We start from the raw sequence: 15,173 nt of genomic DNA on the forward strand, positions 1-15,173 counted from the left end.
TGGCTGCCTGGCTGCCTTTGCCAGAGCCACAATATTTCACTGCAATCGTCAGTGCAATAGACTCAGCTGTCAATCCCGACTCCCCACCCTTGGAAACAGTTCAGGATTCTAATCCCATTAACCCCCCCAGTTCATCTGAATCTTAATGCATTCTGCAAACAAGATTTTATGCATGATCTTCTTCCTCCTCCTCCCTCCCTCCCTCCCTCCTTCCCTGCCTGCTCCCTCACCCTCTCTATCTCCCTCCCTCCCTCACTTCTTGGCTTACTATCCCTCCAAAGAATCCGTGTGGAGATGGCTTCAGCTCTTGTGGGCTCAGAGAATGTGCAGTGCACAATAGTAGCCATGGAGCAGTCAGACAGGCAGGCAGCTCTCTCCCTCCCTTCCTCCCTCTCTGGCCTGTTTACCAGATTCCCCAGCATTAGACTCATTTATTCGCTCATTCTTTTGGGGCTTGAGGGAACCAAGCACTCGATACGGGGGTAAAATAGTCCAAGGCGTCACTCAGTTCGGGGCTGTGTGTGTGTGTGTGAGTGTGTGTGCTTTGGAAAATAGTGAGAAATAGTAACAAAGGGGTTAACAGGGTCATTTTCTTTGGCCGGGGTATGTGTGTGGGGCTTGATAAACATAGAGGGGGGATTGTCTGTGTGTGTGTGTGTGTGTGTGTGTGTGTGTGTGTCTGTGTGTGTTTGTCTTCCTCTGCACGGGCTGTCAGTCTCATCCTGCATGCTCGCAGAGAGTGGAGGATGACAGGCGAGTACACAGCAGGAGGAGGGCATGTTATGCTGATTGCAATTTTCGCCCCAGAATTTTCTTCTTTTTTTCTCGTCTCTCTCTTTTTAGCTTGGGTAGATGAAGCCATGGAAGGGAAAATAATAAATAAAAGATGCAATCGACTCCAGGGGACAGGCAGCCACTGGAGGATGAGGGCTTAAAAGCAGGGCAGCATGGGAGGAGTGGGGGGTGGCTGTCAGCCACATCACACACCACATGTATTGCCCATCAAACACATACAGTGGGTCTGGCATGGAAAGAAAAAAGAAAAGAAGTGCACAGTGGCTGTTAAGGGTGTGTTTGTGTGTGCACACAAGCGTGCCTGTCTTTGTGTGGCTTCTTGTGTGTTTGTGTGTGTGTGTGTGTCGGTGGGATGGGATTCAGTGTTGATGATGAAAGACAGTATAGAGCAATAGAAAAGATGTGGAGGTTATTGTGTATGGGGGGGGGGGGGGGTGGTGGGAGCTAATATACTTGAATGGATCTGCTGTCGCCGTATTCCTCTCCTCTCCTCTCCTCCCCCTCCCATCTCCCTCTCCCACCTCCCTCTCTCTCTCTCCCAAGTGAGCAGCTATAAAACTCTCCATATTTACTCCCCTAAGGCCAACTACCAGCCCCCAGTCTCCTGTGATTATTTATCTTTTTCTCAAAGACATTAATCACACGCTCTTTCCTTTTTTCTGCCCTCCATCTCTTTTACACACACCAGCGCGGCACAGAGAGAATGGATAGGGGGGGTGGTGTTTTGAGGGCAAAGAAGAGGCAATAGATCGGAGTGATATCAAGAAAAAGAGGGGAAGCCTAGAGGGAAAAGTGGGTTGAGAAAATGCAAAAGAGGAAAAGGAGGCATTGAAATGGTGATTGCAAGAGAAGGGGACACGTTGGAAGTGAAGAATGAAGCGCAGAGAATGGGAGAGAGTGAGATGGATGGGTTGTTCTTTCTCCCAACACAAGCTCATCTGTTCCAATGCCAGCCTTCCAGATAAATATTCATATGAATGCAAGTGCTATCTAACAGTCCACTGCTCCTCCTACTATACAGCAGAGTTCCAACAACCCAGCTTCAGCCCCCTTTTCGCTGTCGAATCGGTGATGAATTTGTCAGCCGCTGACCAGGTAGTGGAACACATGCGTAACGTCCCCTAACCTGTATGAAAAGGTTCTGTGTGCGGTGGTGGTACATAAAAGGCGGCGTCAGCGATTCTAGGGAAGGCTTGTTGTGAAAATCACTTTTGTCAAAATCAGCGAATATCTCCTCATGATAGGCTACGTTAAGTCTTTGTAATGGGTGTGCTGCAAAAGAAATCCAGGCATGCTGCTAGCTACAGTGGTCCCCTTTGTTTACATACCCTTTGTTTACATTCCAGTTTACAGAGCCTAGGCTGTGTATTAACACCAGATTACCTTTCAGCGTGCACACAGTACGTACAGGTAGTGGATTGCGAGAAGATATTGAGTGATTTCAACAACAAGCATCCTCCAGAATCGCTGCAAAAACAAAACAAAAAGACAAATGAACACGATGAAATATGCATGTTGCTTTCGGAGAAGGGTCCCACAACAACCTGCCATCTGTCATTCAAATCCCGCTGTCGTGGGATGATCACAGCTGATATCAGTGAATCTCACCCACGTGCCAGGTTTCAATTTCCCGTGGATTGTAAATCAGACCGGGCCGTAGCTGAGCGTCGTTGACTGGCAAAAAAAAAAAAACGTCCTTCCCCCGAGCCGCCTGCTCTGATCACAGCATCTGTTCTCCGGCCCCCTCGTCTAATTTGGACTCGGTAGCTCATCACGCTGAAAGGAGGGCTAGTATTATGGTGCCCCGTCCTCTAATTATAGAATTCTAATCCTATGGCTCTAACATGGCATGACAAAGCATGTTTGCACTTCATTACCCTCCTTCCTGTTTTCAGTCCTCCAGTCTGGGTCAAGTTCACCCCCCTCCCCCTCTCCCCCTCTTCTCTCATTCATTTATGTCATGGCACTGTTCCCGCTCCGCCTCCCTCTGACCCCTCATCCACAGTATTACTAACTTCCACGTACCCCCCCCCCCCCCACCCCTCTGCCTTCACGGCTTTGTGCCACAAGGTAAAAAAAACACACAACCCCCCTCCACCACACACACACACACACACCACCCCCACCCCCTCAATCTTACTATCCTGTTACCGTAAGCCCCATGTCCCTATGGAGTGACATACTGATGCCTGGCATATGTCGCTCCCCGCAATGTCATTAGCGCTGGCTAGGCTACATGCTACAGCCTATTTATCCGGGCTCTCCTTGTTAGGCTAATTTGTTCACATGAAGCTACATGTCATTATATCAAGCCGCTGCCCCAAATCTGAGTGATGAGGTGGACACTTTGCGGAGAGGGCCTGATTTAAATTAAACTAGAACGAAAGTGGATATGCACATCCTGTAGCCTATTTCTGGTGTATTTTCTGCGGTGCTGTTGTTGGACTAGATATCCTGTAATATTTTGCCTTTCCCCCGGCCTAAAATATCACTGAATGTCCATGGCAGTCATGCCTGTTTGAGTGTGAATGTCATCCTCCTCTGCTCCGCCTATTTCAGAGACGAATTGGTGTGTGTGTGTGTGTGTGTGTGTGTGTGTTTGTGTGTGTGTGTGTGTGTGTGTGTGTGTGTGTGTGTGTGTGTGTGTGTGTGTGTGTGTGTGTGTGTGTGTGTGTGTGTGTGTGTGTGTGTGTGTGTGTGTGTGTGTGTGTGTGTGTGTGTGTGTGTGTGTGTGTGTGTGTGTGTGTGTGTGTGTGTGTGTGTGTGTGTGTGTGTGTGTGTGTGTGTGTGTGTGTGTGTGTGTGTGTGTGTGTTGTGCTTCTGCATGCTCATAACTCAGGTTAATTTGTTCACGCTCTGGAGAATCTTAATTGGGTTTCTGCGTCATCTACTCTCTCTCACCCTCTTTTTCTTACCATGGTGTCAATGAAACGGCCAAATATCAACCAGGCTTGTGGTTCCCTCTTTTTAAATCTCTTCCTTTTTTTGTAATGCACATGGTGAAAATAATAACACAGCCTTGCCATAGGTGTGTGTATAATGGAGCAACATAGCCATATGTCATCTCCCGTTGACTTCAAATCGCGTGTGTGCTCAGCATTTGTCCAGAACAGTGGCAAGATCCGACATAATTTACAACAATGCAACACGCAGACACAGGCAACACCCACAGAAACAAAAGTGGGCAGATAAAGCAACAACGACTATTTGCACACACTGGTAAGGTTATTGTTTGCGTGACAAAGCAGTCCGCAAAATGCCAGGGAGAAATCTGTGCCACTTACAAAAGGTGGAGTAACACTGAGCATGTTTGTGCAAGAAGGACTCACTCGTGCACGCACAAGCATTTTTGTACCCTGCACTATTTTTTTGGAACCAAGAATTCACAAGGGCCTTTGAGGGGCTTCTCGAGGACCCACGTACGTCGAACATTGCAAGCATTTTGTCCACGAAGGTGCAGAATTTAAGATGCCCAACGTAAATCTTGCATGAGCATGTTGTCTGTGAGGCGCTATCAGGCTAAGCTGGGTTTTTTGGTGGATGAGGGCTCGTTCTTTTTGTTTGTGTGTGGGTCGTTTCTTTTTCATGTGGGTGGATCTGGTTTTATTTTCCTGTTAGGGTAGAGAGTTCCTTTTATCGGTTTCTTTTCTTTTCTTTTTTACAATGCCCGTCGAGTGTGAACCCACATGCCTTCCACCAAAGGCCTATAGAGACAGAGTGCTTCCCAATATGCCGTTGTTGTTGCCCGTGTGAAACCATTATGTTGTGAAGAGGCTCAACTTGTGACTCGGGACTTAAAAGAGATGCTGACACAATCTGACTCAGAACATTTGGAAACTATTCCAAAAGAAACATTTGATGTTATAAACAATAAGTGAGTAGAGGTCTCTTTTTGAGGAATCTGGGAAAGTAAACCCCAAAAGTCAGCTCATCAGATGTTGTTTCTGGGCCGAGCTCTAAGGTGTGTGTGTGTGTTGGTTGGGAGGGGGGGGGGGGTGGGCTTGGGCGGCGTTTGTGGAGCGAGGGATCCTGAGTCTGGTGCCTCAGGTCTACTCCGGGCCATGTGACTGTCCCTGGGCCTGTATCGTCATGGAAACATGGCGGAGCCTAGAGCTAGTGTAAACAAATGGCTGTCCAACGAGGGAGAGGAAGAGAGAGAGAGACAGCAACCGCATCCATGTGAAGACACATTGGGTCTTCAGGGAAAGTGCTCTCTCTTTTTGACCGTGCTTCTGAGACACTGTGAGAAGCAGATTCCAGGTCTTTGTCCCATTATGTTGGCTGAATGGAAAGAAGATAGGATACATTTCAGCTGTCGGTAATGGAGACACGTTAGCTTAGTCTCTCTTTTTTGTGAGTGTGTGTATGCATACAATTGTGGCTGTGCAGACATTTTTTTATGGACAAAATATTGTGCATTACCTACACACACACACACACATGCACACACTTATGTTTTCAGTTAACATAACCATTGTTTGTTATGTAATATTGCTGGGTGAGATAGATTATGTCCGATTTACAAATCGTCCAGGTCAAGAGGTTTTTGTCTCTCTCCGGTTTACGTCGGGTACCTCCCATGTAAACCGAGGTGAGAGAGAGCGCCGCCGTAAATCTGAAATGTGTCTGCGTGATAATTACTTTCATTCTGCTCATAATGGCTTTCAGCGCATGCTCAATTTCCTCCTTCGATTGCTTACAGACAGGCAGCCCTATAGTCGGTTCTCTCAGCCTGGGTGGCCCCCTCCAAGGATTGAACTCATAAACGTCGCTTTGCCGTACCCATGGAGTGATAGATGGCCACTGGTTCTTTTTGCTGGCCCCGTCATGTTCCCAGCAGCGTCAGACATTTCCAGAAGGTCCCAACGGTTGTCACATCCTCAACTCCAAACTTGAAGCAACCCCCCGATTCCCAAAAATACCCAGATGTGCCTCTAGATAGACTATTCCCACCACCACAGACCATAACTTCCTCTAGGCTCCAGCCATGTTCCTATACACCCAGCCATAATGGTCTCCTGCTCTTCCCATTTTACAGGATTGGACCCAAGATGTACCATTATACAGTCATGCCACCTCAAAGCAAGCTGGCCTTGTGTGTGTCTGTCTTTGATATATTTCCAGGCTCTCTCCACCTGAATGGAGCCAGCCTTCCTCCCCACTACCATTCCTGGACCCAGACTGCTTGGGGCGAATGCTGGCTCATTTTTTCAGAGACGCTCGATGTACGAGACCAGTGTGTATTGCCCCTGTTAAAATAAACCAGCTAAAGTAATAAAGTTCCACCATGAGCTCTCTAACGTCTGCCCCCAGTCCGCCGTTCCAGCTTGACTTGTCTCCTGTCCCAGACTGTGGCTGCTGGGAGTGCGTCAGCAGCGCAGCTCCTCGGCTGGCTGACTCTGTCTAGGAATCCAGGGCTCCTTCCACAGAGCTGCTGCCCCTCTTATGCTTCTCTCTCTCTCTCTCTCTCTGTGAGCACAGGGAGCAGGCCATAGGAAAGCTACTAAATCCACAACGACAAGGCCCTATTAAAAGCTGTTTTTTTCTATTTCATCTAATGACTTTTATTACCAGCCACCCCTTCTCTCTTCGATTTGGCAATAATAACAACAGGGGAATGCAGCACTCAGCATTCTCCTATCTGATGCTCCCTTTCACTTTTTTCTTTTTAATGAATTCCTCTTTGCACCAATGGGCTGCTGAAATAAGCACAAAGCAGTCCAAGACTCTGCTTACTGCAGTGGAAGGTTGTGTGTGTGTGTGTGTGCGTGTGCGTGTGTGTGTGTGTGCGTGTGTGCGTGTGTGTGTGTGTGTGTGTCTGTGTGTGCATTGACTGACTATGCATACGTGTTGAAGACTACACATGCTTTCACTGTTGCCACAGTACAGGGCCTCTCTGTGCAGTTTGGTCAACAGCTGTTTCTCCCCAGAAGCCAAACAGCTTTGGATCAGCCCAAAGGCTACACATTATGTTGTGTGTGCGCGCGCACATCATCACTGTATACTTTGTTAGAGAATAGAAAGGTACCTGCTGTTGTGCCAGATAAAAAAAAAAAATCGTTCCCACACAAAAATTACGGGTATGGCAAATATGATATCGACTTCAACTTGTAGTGCTTGGCTACCTTTAACTTTTACCTCTGTTTACCAAAAAGAGGCCACCAAGGTCACAAGGAGGTTTCTGTTTTGTAACAAACTTGACTTTCTCTTACATTCTTGTTTCTATGTTTGGGTTGAGAGTGTGGATTAACCCCTTCAAGCCGTTTTCATGGACAGAATATTTTTGTTAAGAAGGCGGATTCTTTCAGCCCGTGTGTGAATACGAGCATGTGTGCACACAACTTTGTGTGTTAATGGCTCAGCGAGCTTGTTTATGGCCCTGTGTGTGTCAGGCTGAATAAAGTTGAGGCATGTTAATGATAAGAGGGTGGATGACATTCCCGCCTGTCATCATTTCCACCCCATCCCGTTTTCAACTGTTAAGCAAACACACACACACACACACACACACACACACACACACACCTGCTTTCAGACACACACTTGGCCTCGCCATGCCAGCAAGTAGGCGCCTTCAGAATAAACAACAGCAGAGGATGAGGGTTTTACCTGCCGCTGACCCCTATCTCTCTCTTACACACACACACACACACACACACGCACACACACACACAGCGACAGAGGTGTCACTCATCGAGCGATACCTCCCCCTGCATTGAGCTGGCCCAATGTTGACCTCTTCACTTGACCCCCAGGGATTTACTAAAGTCAAAGGTCGATGTGGCCGGATTGTCCCTCCAGTGGCCGATTGCTCAGCTTGAAAGACGGGCCCATGCTCGCATTATTGTTTTCAAATAAACAGAAGCTGACAAAAGGAAAAGATTGGCTGCTTGATTGAACGGGTGGATGTGTCTTTTTGCACGTACCAATAAGCAATCTCTCACTCACCTCAGAGATCAATCTGAGTGTTTTTTTGTTTGTTTGTCCTTTTGTGGATGAGGAATGGGAGCCGTATTGAGAGGGGGGAGTTTAGCCCCTCCTTCTTCTCCTCTCCTTGCTCGACGGGCCCAATGTGTGAGCTATGCAGAGGAGGAGGAGGTCCTGAGAGTGTGTGAGGTGCCACTGGCTGTGCCTCTTCCAACGATGTCGTGGCTGTGTGGCATGCGAGACATGCATTCACTGCTCCGTGGCAGAGCTGAATAGGGGCTAGAAAGGCTCTCCAGGCATGAGAGACAGAGAGGTGGACAAAGAAAAGTGAACGAGGGAGAGAAATTCAAAGGGGAGGAGGAGGAGAAGAAGGCTTTCAACTGACTATGGAATTCAGTTTGCCCTGCAAAATAGTTTGGTCTCGAATGCTTCCCTTTTCTTTCCTTGCTTTTTTCCTTAGTTTGCAATTGTTTTGTTCTTACCTCATAGCTTCATCTTCCTGCAGTGTTATTTTCTTTCTCTTCTATTCAGAATCTCTCCATACCCCGTGCCTATCCTCCTTCTGTTTTGTGCATTCCTTCCTTCCTCGCGTTTATAAGCTCTCATGATGATCTTCTTTTTTTTCTCGCCGCCTTCTCAATTTTCTAGTTTCATTTCCCAGGCCAGGCAATAGAAACTCATATCTTATTTACACTGCCCCTATCAAGATACAGCGTGTTTCCATAGTGTTTCCTGTGTCCAAACTCCCAAAGGAAGGCTATAGCCAGCAAGCTAGCTCCAGCTCTCTCTTACAGTGCATCCAGACCTCATGGGCCCATCACTGCTGCTGCTGCTGCTGCTACTACATTTTGAAGCTCTCTGTTTACCACTATCTGGTTTTATGGGAGGAACATAATGCTAGGCCTTTTTTGTACTGTTGTGTCTTTCTCTGAAGTTTGAAACGATCCTCACTCTAATTTTTTCCAGGCATTGAGGTCCATCGTGGATATATAAATTCCCTTCAGAAATCCATCTGTTATGTTTTTACATGCTAGTCATTAGGCTGCACGAGCAGTTCAGTGCCATAGTGTTGAACGTATATCAGACAAGTCAAGTCGTAGGATAATGTGTCACCCATGGCTGCTTATTGAAACTCAATACAGTTTGTGGTTGGGTGCTGAAATGCATTTGTAGCACAGGGTATTAACTGTCGAAGCCTGTGCCAAAAGTTAGCATTAAACGTCTGGTCCAATTCATAATCTTGTTTGCTTACTCTTTGATCAGATAGTCCCTGATTTAAATCTACATTTAGCCTATTAAACTAACTATTGAATGTTTTACAGAGACAAACTCCTTGTGCGTCTGCTTGTGATATTGAGGTTCTGAGAACTTTGGCTTGTTTTCTTTGAACAAATTTAGATTTTGTGGAAAATCGTCCTTTTATATTCTTTAGATAAACAAGTGGAAATATATATATATATATATCTGCACTACAACTGGGATATTGTCATTAATAGCCAAAAATCTGGACCAGAGAGCCCACAGAATGCTGTTTTCGGGGGGTATATCTTTTGAGAGAGAGAATAAGAAAAAAAAGCTGTTATCCCTTTTTTTATCATAAGAGACTAGGGGAAAATTTGATTTATAGGTCGCACCTATGCCATGCTTTGCACTGAGAATCACACAGGACTCAATTGTATGTGAAGTATAGAGATCTACCACCATGGATGTTATTTGCCATTGTTGAGGAAGACTGTCTGTCTGCCACTACGTGTTATTGTCTGTCTGCATTTCTTGCCCAAAAACCTACTATCTGTCTGCCTCCCTGTCCGTCTCTCTGTCTACCCCGCTGTCTTGCTAGCTAGCTGTTAGCTGGGCTAGCTGTCCCTCCTGGGTGGCTACATCGCCTCAGCTCCTACCCCCCTCACAGCCTGTGACAGCCCAGCCCAGGGAGACGTGGGTAATGGTCCTCTCTGATGTACAGCCCCACTCAATTGGACTGGATGGCAGACACACGCCTAAAATAACAAAAGGAGGGGAGAGAAAGAGGGGTAGGAGAGGGAGGAGGGGACAGAGGGAGGGAGGGAGAGTGGCGATCGATAGTGCAGGGACACATCGCCTAATAAAGATTTATTCCTTTTTTTCCCCCTTGCCATCCGCCTTGGCAGGGGCAGAGAGGGGCGGGGGAGAGAATGTGATTAGTGGACTTCTTCTCCCAGGGTGCCTCTGATAGCATGTGCGTACGCGTGCATGGCACTATGTATACCCCAACGCGGTTGTGTGTACTTTATTGTGTATCCCCCCCCCCCCCCCCGTGTGTTTATTTTATGTCTTCCCCGTCTCTCGAGAGCAAAAGAGGGTTAAAACCAATCTCTGTCGTTTGTTCTGTGGCGCTATCAGCTGCAGCTGTCTCTCTCTCTCTTTCTTTTTCTCTCTCTCTGTCTCTCTCTCTCTCTCTTCCTGTCAGCTAATATTTAGTTAATCTTTGGTCTGGGACCTACGGGACTGGCCGGAGCTCCTGGTGCCCCATCCATCTCGCACTGATCTATATTCCATGCTGGATCCCTGTGCCATTAACCACCGCCGAGGGGAGGGAGGGAGAGAGAGAGGGGACGGAGAGGCGTAGAGGTAGAACAGGGAGGAAGGGGCAGATGGGTGGAGAGACAAGAGAGTGATGGAGGGAAGGTAATAGAGGGAATAGGAGGGGGCTGTCTGCTGTCTCAACACTAAATGAGAGGGGAAGGAAGGAGAAAAGATGGGTCCGCTTGTTCTAGCCATGCCCCCCAAGTTTTGATGCAACAAAAAAAAAATAGCAGAAGAAGGGATGCTTTTGTCAGGCTTTTTAGCGCATCCGTTCCCATTTATTCTCTCCCACCTCCTCTGCCCTTTTTGGATACCACCCTGATCAAGTCCTTTCATATGTAAGAGCAGGTGGAACTACTTCAGTCCATTTGGTAAAAAAAGAAGGAGAATAAACAATCTAGACTGTGTCCAAGAGGAGGTGTGAAATGTTAAGGCGTAAAAAGGTTACTTAGATGGAGGAAGAGGAGAAGAGGATGGCGATTCACACGCATAGGATATGATAGGCCGGCTTCATTGATATGCATTGTGTAGTTATAAGGGAGGTGGGTCCACCTGTGAAGGCTCCAAGTGCTGAGTCACTCGCTAACGCACAGACTAAATGCTTTTATCCCAGACGCCTGGTCCATCTGAATGGAATATAATAGGCCATAAAGTGCTTTTGCTAGCAGTGGCTGCTTGCCCCATGGCAAACCCTCGCCCCGCGTTCCAAATCTCATTTCGCCACTTTGATGGATACAAAGTGTGTGTGTGTACGCGCTTTGCTTTAAATACATTGTTTCTTTTTTTTTCTCTTCACCTCCTTTTCAATGTATTTATTTCTTCTATCTTTTCATCCTTTATTTCCTTGTTTTTCCTCCTGCGGTGCTTCTCAGGCAGCCACATAGAGCTCTCTCTTCTCCCTACAGCGTTGTCTCCATATCCCCCCTCCCACTTTCAGTCATATGTGATCCCTTTTGCTGGTGTGTGTGTGTGTGTGTGTGTGTGTGTGTGTGTGTGTGTGTGTGTGTGTGTGTGTGTGTGTGTGTGTGTGTGTGTGTGTGTGTGTGTGTGTGTGTGTGTGTGTGTGTGTGTGTGTGTGTGTGTGTGTGTGTGTGTGTGTGTGTGTGTGTGTGTGTGTGTGTGTGTGTGTGTGTGTGTGTGTGTGTGTGTGTGTGTGTGTGTGTGTGTGTGTGTGTGTGTGTGTGTGTGTGTGTGTGTGTGTGTGTGTGTGTGTGTGTGTGTGTGTGTGTGTGGCACCTGTTTGGGATCTCAGTGTGCGTTCAGGGTCATGCCTGCAGGTCGTGTGTAATGAATAGCAGGGCTGTTGTGCAGAAGCACAACTGGCTGAGGAAACGGGTGAGCCAGAGAATAGTGCACCAGTTATGGAAGGAGAAGAATTATGAATAGAGGGATGGAGGGAGAGAAGAGAAGAATGAGGGTGCAGGAGGACCAGAAAAAGGGAAGAAGAGCGGTTGCGAAAAAGCCAGTGAGCCTTAACCACCTTCTGTCACTCTTGTGTGCTCTCGCCGGCGCTGCTTTCTCTGTCCTAGGAATCCAATGCCTTTTCCACTGTCCTCCTTCCAAACCTCCACCACCACCCTCTCCCCCTCTCTTTCTAGCAGGGCTATTTTTTCCTTTTCTTACCCCCTCTCTCCATCTCTTCTCCACTTTCCATTTCTCCGTTAAAATTCCACCTCGACTTCTCCTCTGCACAGTCTCTCTCTCTCTCTCTCTCTCTCTCTCTCTCTCTCTCTCTCTCCCTCCCTCCCTTCCAGCTGCTGGCCAGGGGAACAGCTGACTAAATCCAAAAGCTGGGGCCCCTGGCTCTGGCTCCGGCCCCAGCACTGCACTGCCACAGCCTCCTCCTATTCTCGGCCCCAAACGATCGCTCCCTCCCTCCCTCCTCTGGCCTGTAGCCCTGGCTCCTCTCTCAGCAGCCCCAGCCTGGCCCTGGCCCTGGCCCTGCCTCTGAGCCTGCATGGGGCTCCAGCTCTGCCTGACTCTCAGCAGTTCCGTCCAACCATCCCCCCTCCAACCCACTTCGGAGCTTAAAAGCCTCAGAACCCCACTTCTCTTTCTTTCGCTCTCTGTTGCCTATAAGCCTGCTCTCCCTCTTTCTTTTTTTGGTTTTGCACATTTCTGTATAGCTGTAGCTGGGCCCCTGGTACTGTCCCAACTTATCTCTGGACTGAGGCGTCATCCAGGTTGGCTACAGTTCAGTTCTCTGGGTCCAATACCCCAGCCTCTGTATAGCCAGGCATCTTTCTCTCACTGGCTAGCAACATTAGGCACACACATGTAAGTCGCTGCTGTTCACTTCCCTCCAAGCCACATTTAGCTTGTACATTATTTTGGCTGTTTCCGGCCTCGACAGTCGACAATTGACGCCATGCTCGCGTATTCTCTTGCGTCTCCTTTGTCTCGTCGACTCGCGCTCCTCTCTACATCTGTTTTAATTTGCGTAGACAGGCTCGTCCCAAGCACAAACGCACCAAAGCAGAAACGCTTGGTGTCGTGCGAGAGTGTGAATCATATGACACATGATTGGCAGCCGGGGGAGGACGCGAAAGGGAAAGTGGGGCCTTGTCACATCTGGCAAGGCATGCCGGGGGCTCGAGTTTGATCGCTGCCCAGGGAAAGGGAGCCTTTGTCCCCCCCCAACCCCCTCCATAGCCACACCCTCATCCTCCCCAACCTCTGTGGCTGTCAGAGCGAGGCTGCAGGCTTGTGTGATTAGGTGCAGGCCCAGGTTTCTCCCATCACTCCGCCAGAGCAGACGTTGCCCACAGAAGACACCTGTCAATGCTCTTCCTCCTCTCTGGCACCCAACTGCGCCGGGATGAGCGACAGAGGGCTGACAGAAGAAAGTTCAGAGAGCACCCCACAGCTACACACACACACACACACACACTCACTCCCTTTGTGTGGAAATGGGTCAAGGAAGCCCAGTAAAAGAATCAGTCTGCACTCATTGAGGCGATGGCAGAATTTTCCGAAACACCTCCTCGCACCTCCTCACGGATTATCAGCCCACTCCCTGTCTGTCTAATGCCCAATACAGCCGTTGTCATTCTTGCAGTCTTTGTTTTTGTGTGTATGTGTGGAAAAGGAAATTGGGGAGGTGACAAAAGATTCTTTTTGGAGTCACGTTCTCTCTCGATGACTGACGGATGCGGGACAATGAAAGCAAATCACAACGTGCCATCGACTTCAAAAAGTTCCTGTGTTCCGCCGTTTATTGGCAACAACGCACGACAACTCTCTCTCTCTCTCTCTCTCTCTCTCTCTCTCTCTCTCTCTCTCTCTCTCTCTCTCTCTCTCTCTCTCTCTCTCTGTCTGTCTGTGGATTCTTCAGAATGGGGAGAAGGGGATACAGAGCTTGATGAAACACAGGCAGACGACAATAGAAGCTACCATCTAAACAGCTACAGGGCGTGGAGGAGGAGGAGGGGGAGGATGACGGGTGCAAAATAATTTGGCCTAAGCAATGTAACTGAATGAGACTGCTTTTCAGTAGCATTGATACCGGGGATATTTGAGTAGGAAGTGACGATTTGAAGTTGGCTTTTTTTGGGGGGGCTGGGGTGCTTTGTTTCGTGTCTGTGTGTGTGTGTGTGTGTGTGTGTCTGCATGCCTGCCTGTGTGTATGTTTGTATGGTCCAGCGCAAGAGTAATTAACTACGTGTAGAACTTAAGATGAAGTAAGCCGCTTGGTTCTGCTCCCCTAACCCTAAAGACTACCTCTATCTCTTTCTTTTATTATTCCACTTGTCCAGAATGGAACTCATTGACTGCCACTGACCTAATTTGGGCAAATTTCACTGACCTACTTCATGGGTGAACGCTGACTTGCCCACGGGAGGGGATTCTCTCTCTCTCACACACACACACACACACACACACACACACACACACACACACACACACACACACACACACACACACACACACACACACACACGTATACACATCTTAATGCTTTAATATTCAGACCCTCAACCCTTTCTTTTACAGTCACTAAGGCGTTGGGCTGTTGTGCCCCTACACACCCCCTTAATCTCTCTCATGCCCACCCTCCCCCTGTCACTGCCTCCTTTGGCACACACTGGCATCCCAAATGAACTTAATTAGGATCTCAAAATACAGGCACGTGTTCAAATATCAACAAAGCGGTTGGGCCTTTTTGTTTGCTGCGGTCTCGGCGGTGACATAGTCCTTCACTCCGCTAGTCTCCGAAGGGACATAATCAGCAGAATTGCACACGGATATGATTACTCTTCTGTCATCTATGCAAATGCTAATTTGAGCAAATTTTGATGGAGCAATGTGCTGAATGCTTTTTTGAGTGAACAGATGATCACGGTAATTCCTTGACAAGGAGTTGGACGTATTTAACTGACTATACTTTCTATTGGGCTGCCTGAGGCGATCCCACAGGAGAATTGGCATCTTCTTTATCCCAAGACTTTTGCATTAAAATAAATTCAAGCATCATTGCGTTCCTCCAGCAGATCCATCCCCCGGTGCCCGGCCAATGCCATCCACTGGAGGGTTTTTGGTGTTGTCATAGTTAGATTAGTTTTGCCCCTTTTGTAACGCTAGAATGATTAGTAATACATTTCCCCTGCCTGCAGCCTCCCACGAGGACATGATAGTTAGAAGCAAGTCTAACCTGATTTAGTATTGTGGTCACGCTTGTGTATTATTCCTTTGCGAGCATTTGTACAACCGTGGCTTTGCGTGTGTTATCGAAAGACTGAGTGAGGTAAGGTATTTGTATTTTTTTTGTGTGTGGACCTGCCCGCTCTCCTGTACACTCGTCTTGTTTGCCCAACATGTATGCGAGCTGTGTGCCCTCCACAAAATGCAACCTGTGAATGCGAGCGCACACACGTACATACACGCTCTCG

Source organism: Ammodytes marinus, assembly GCF_949987685.1.
Source record: "Ammodytes marinus genome assembly, chromosome: 2".
Classification (NCBI taxonomy): domain Eukaryota; kingdom Metazoa; phylum Chordata; class Actinopteri; order Uranoscopiformes; family Ammodytidae; genus Ammodytes; species Ammodytes marinus.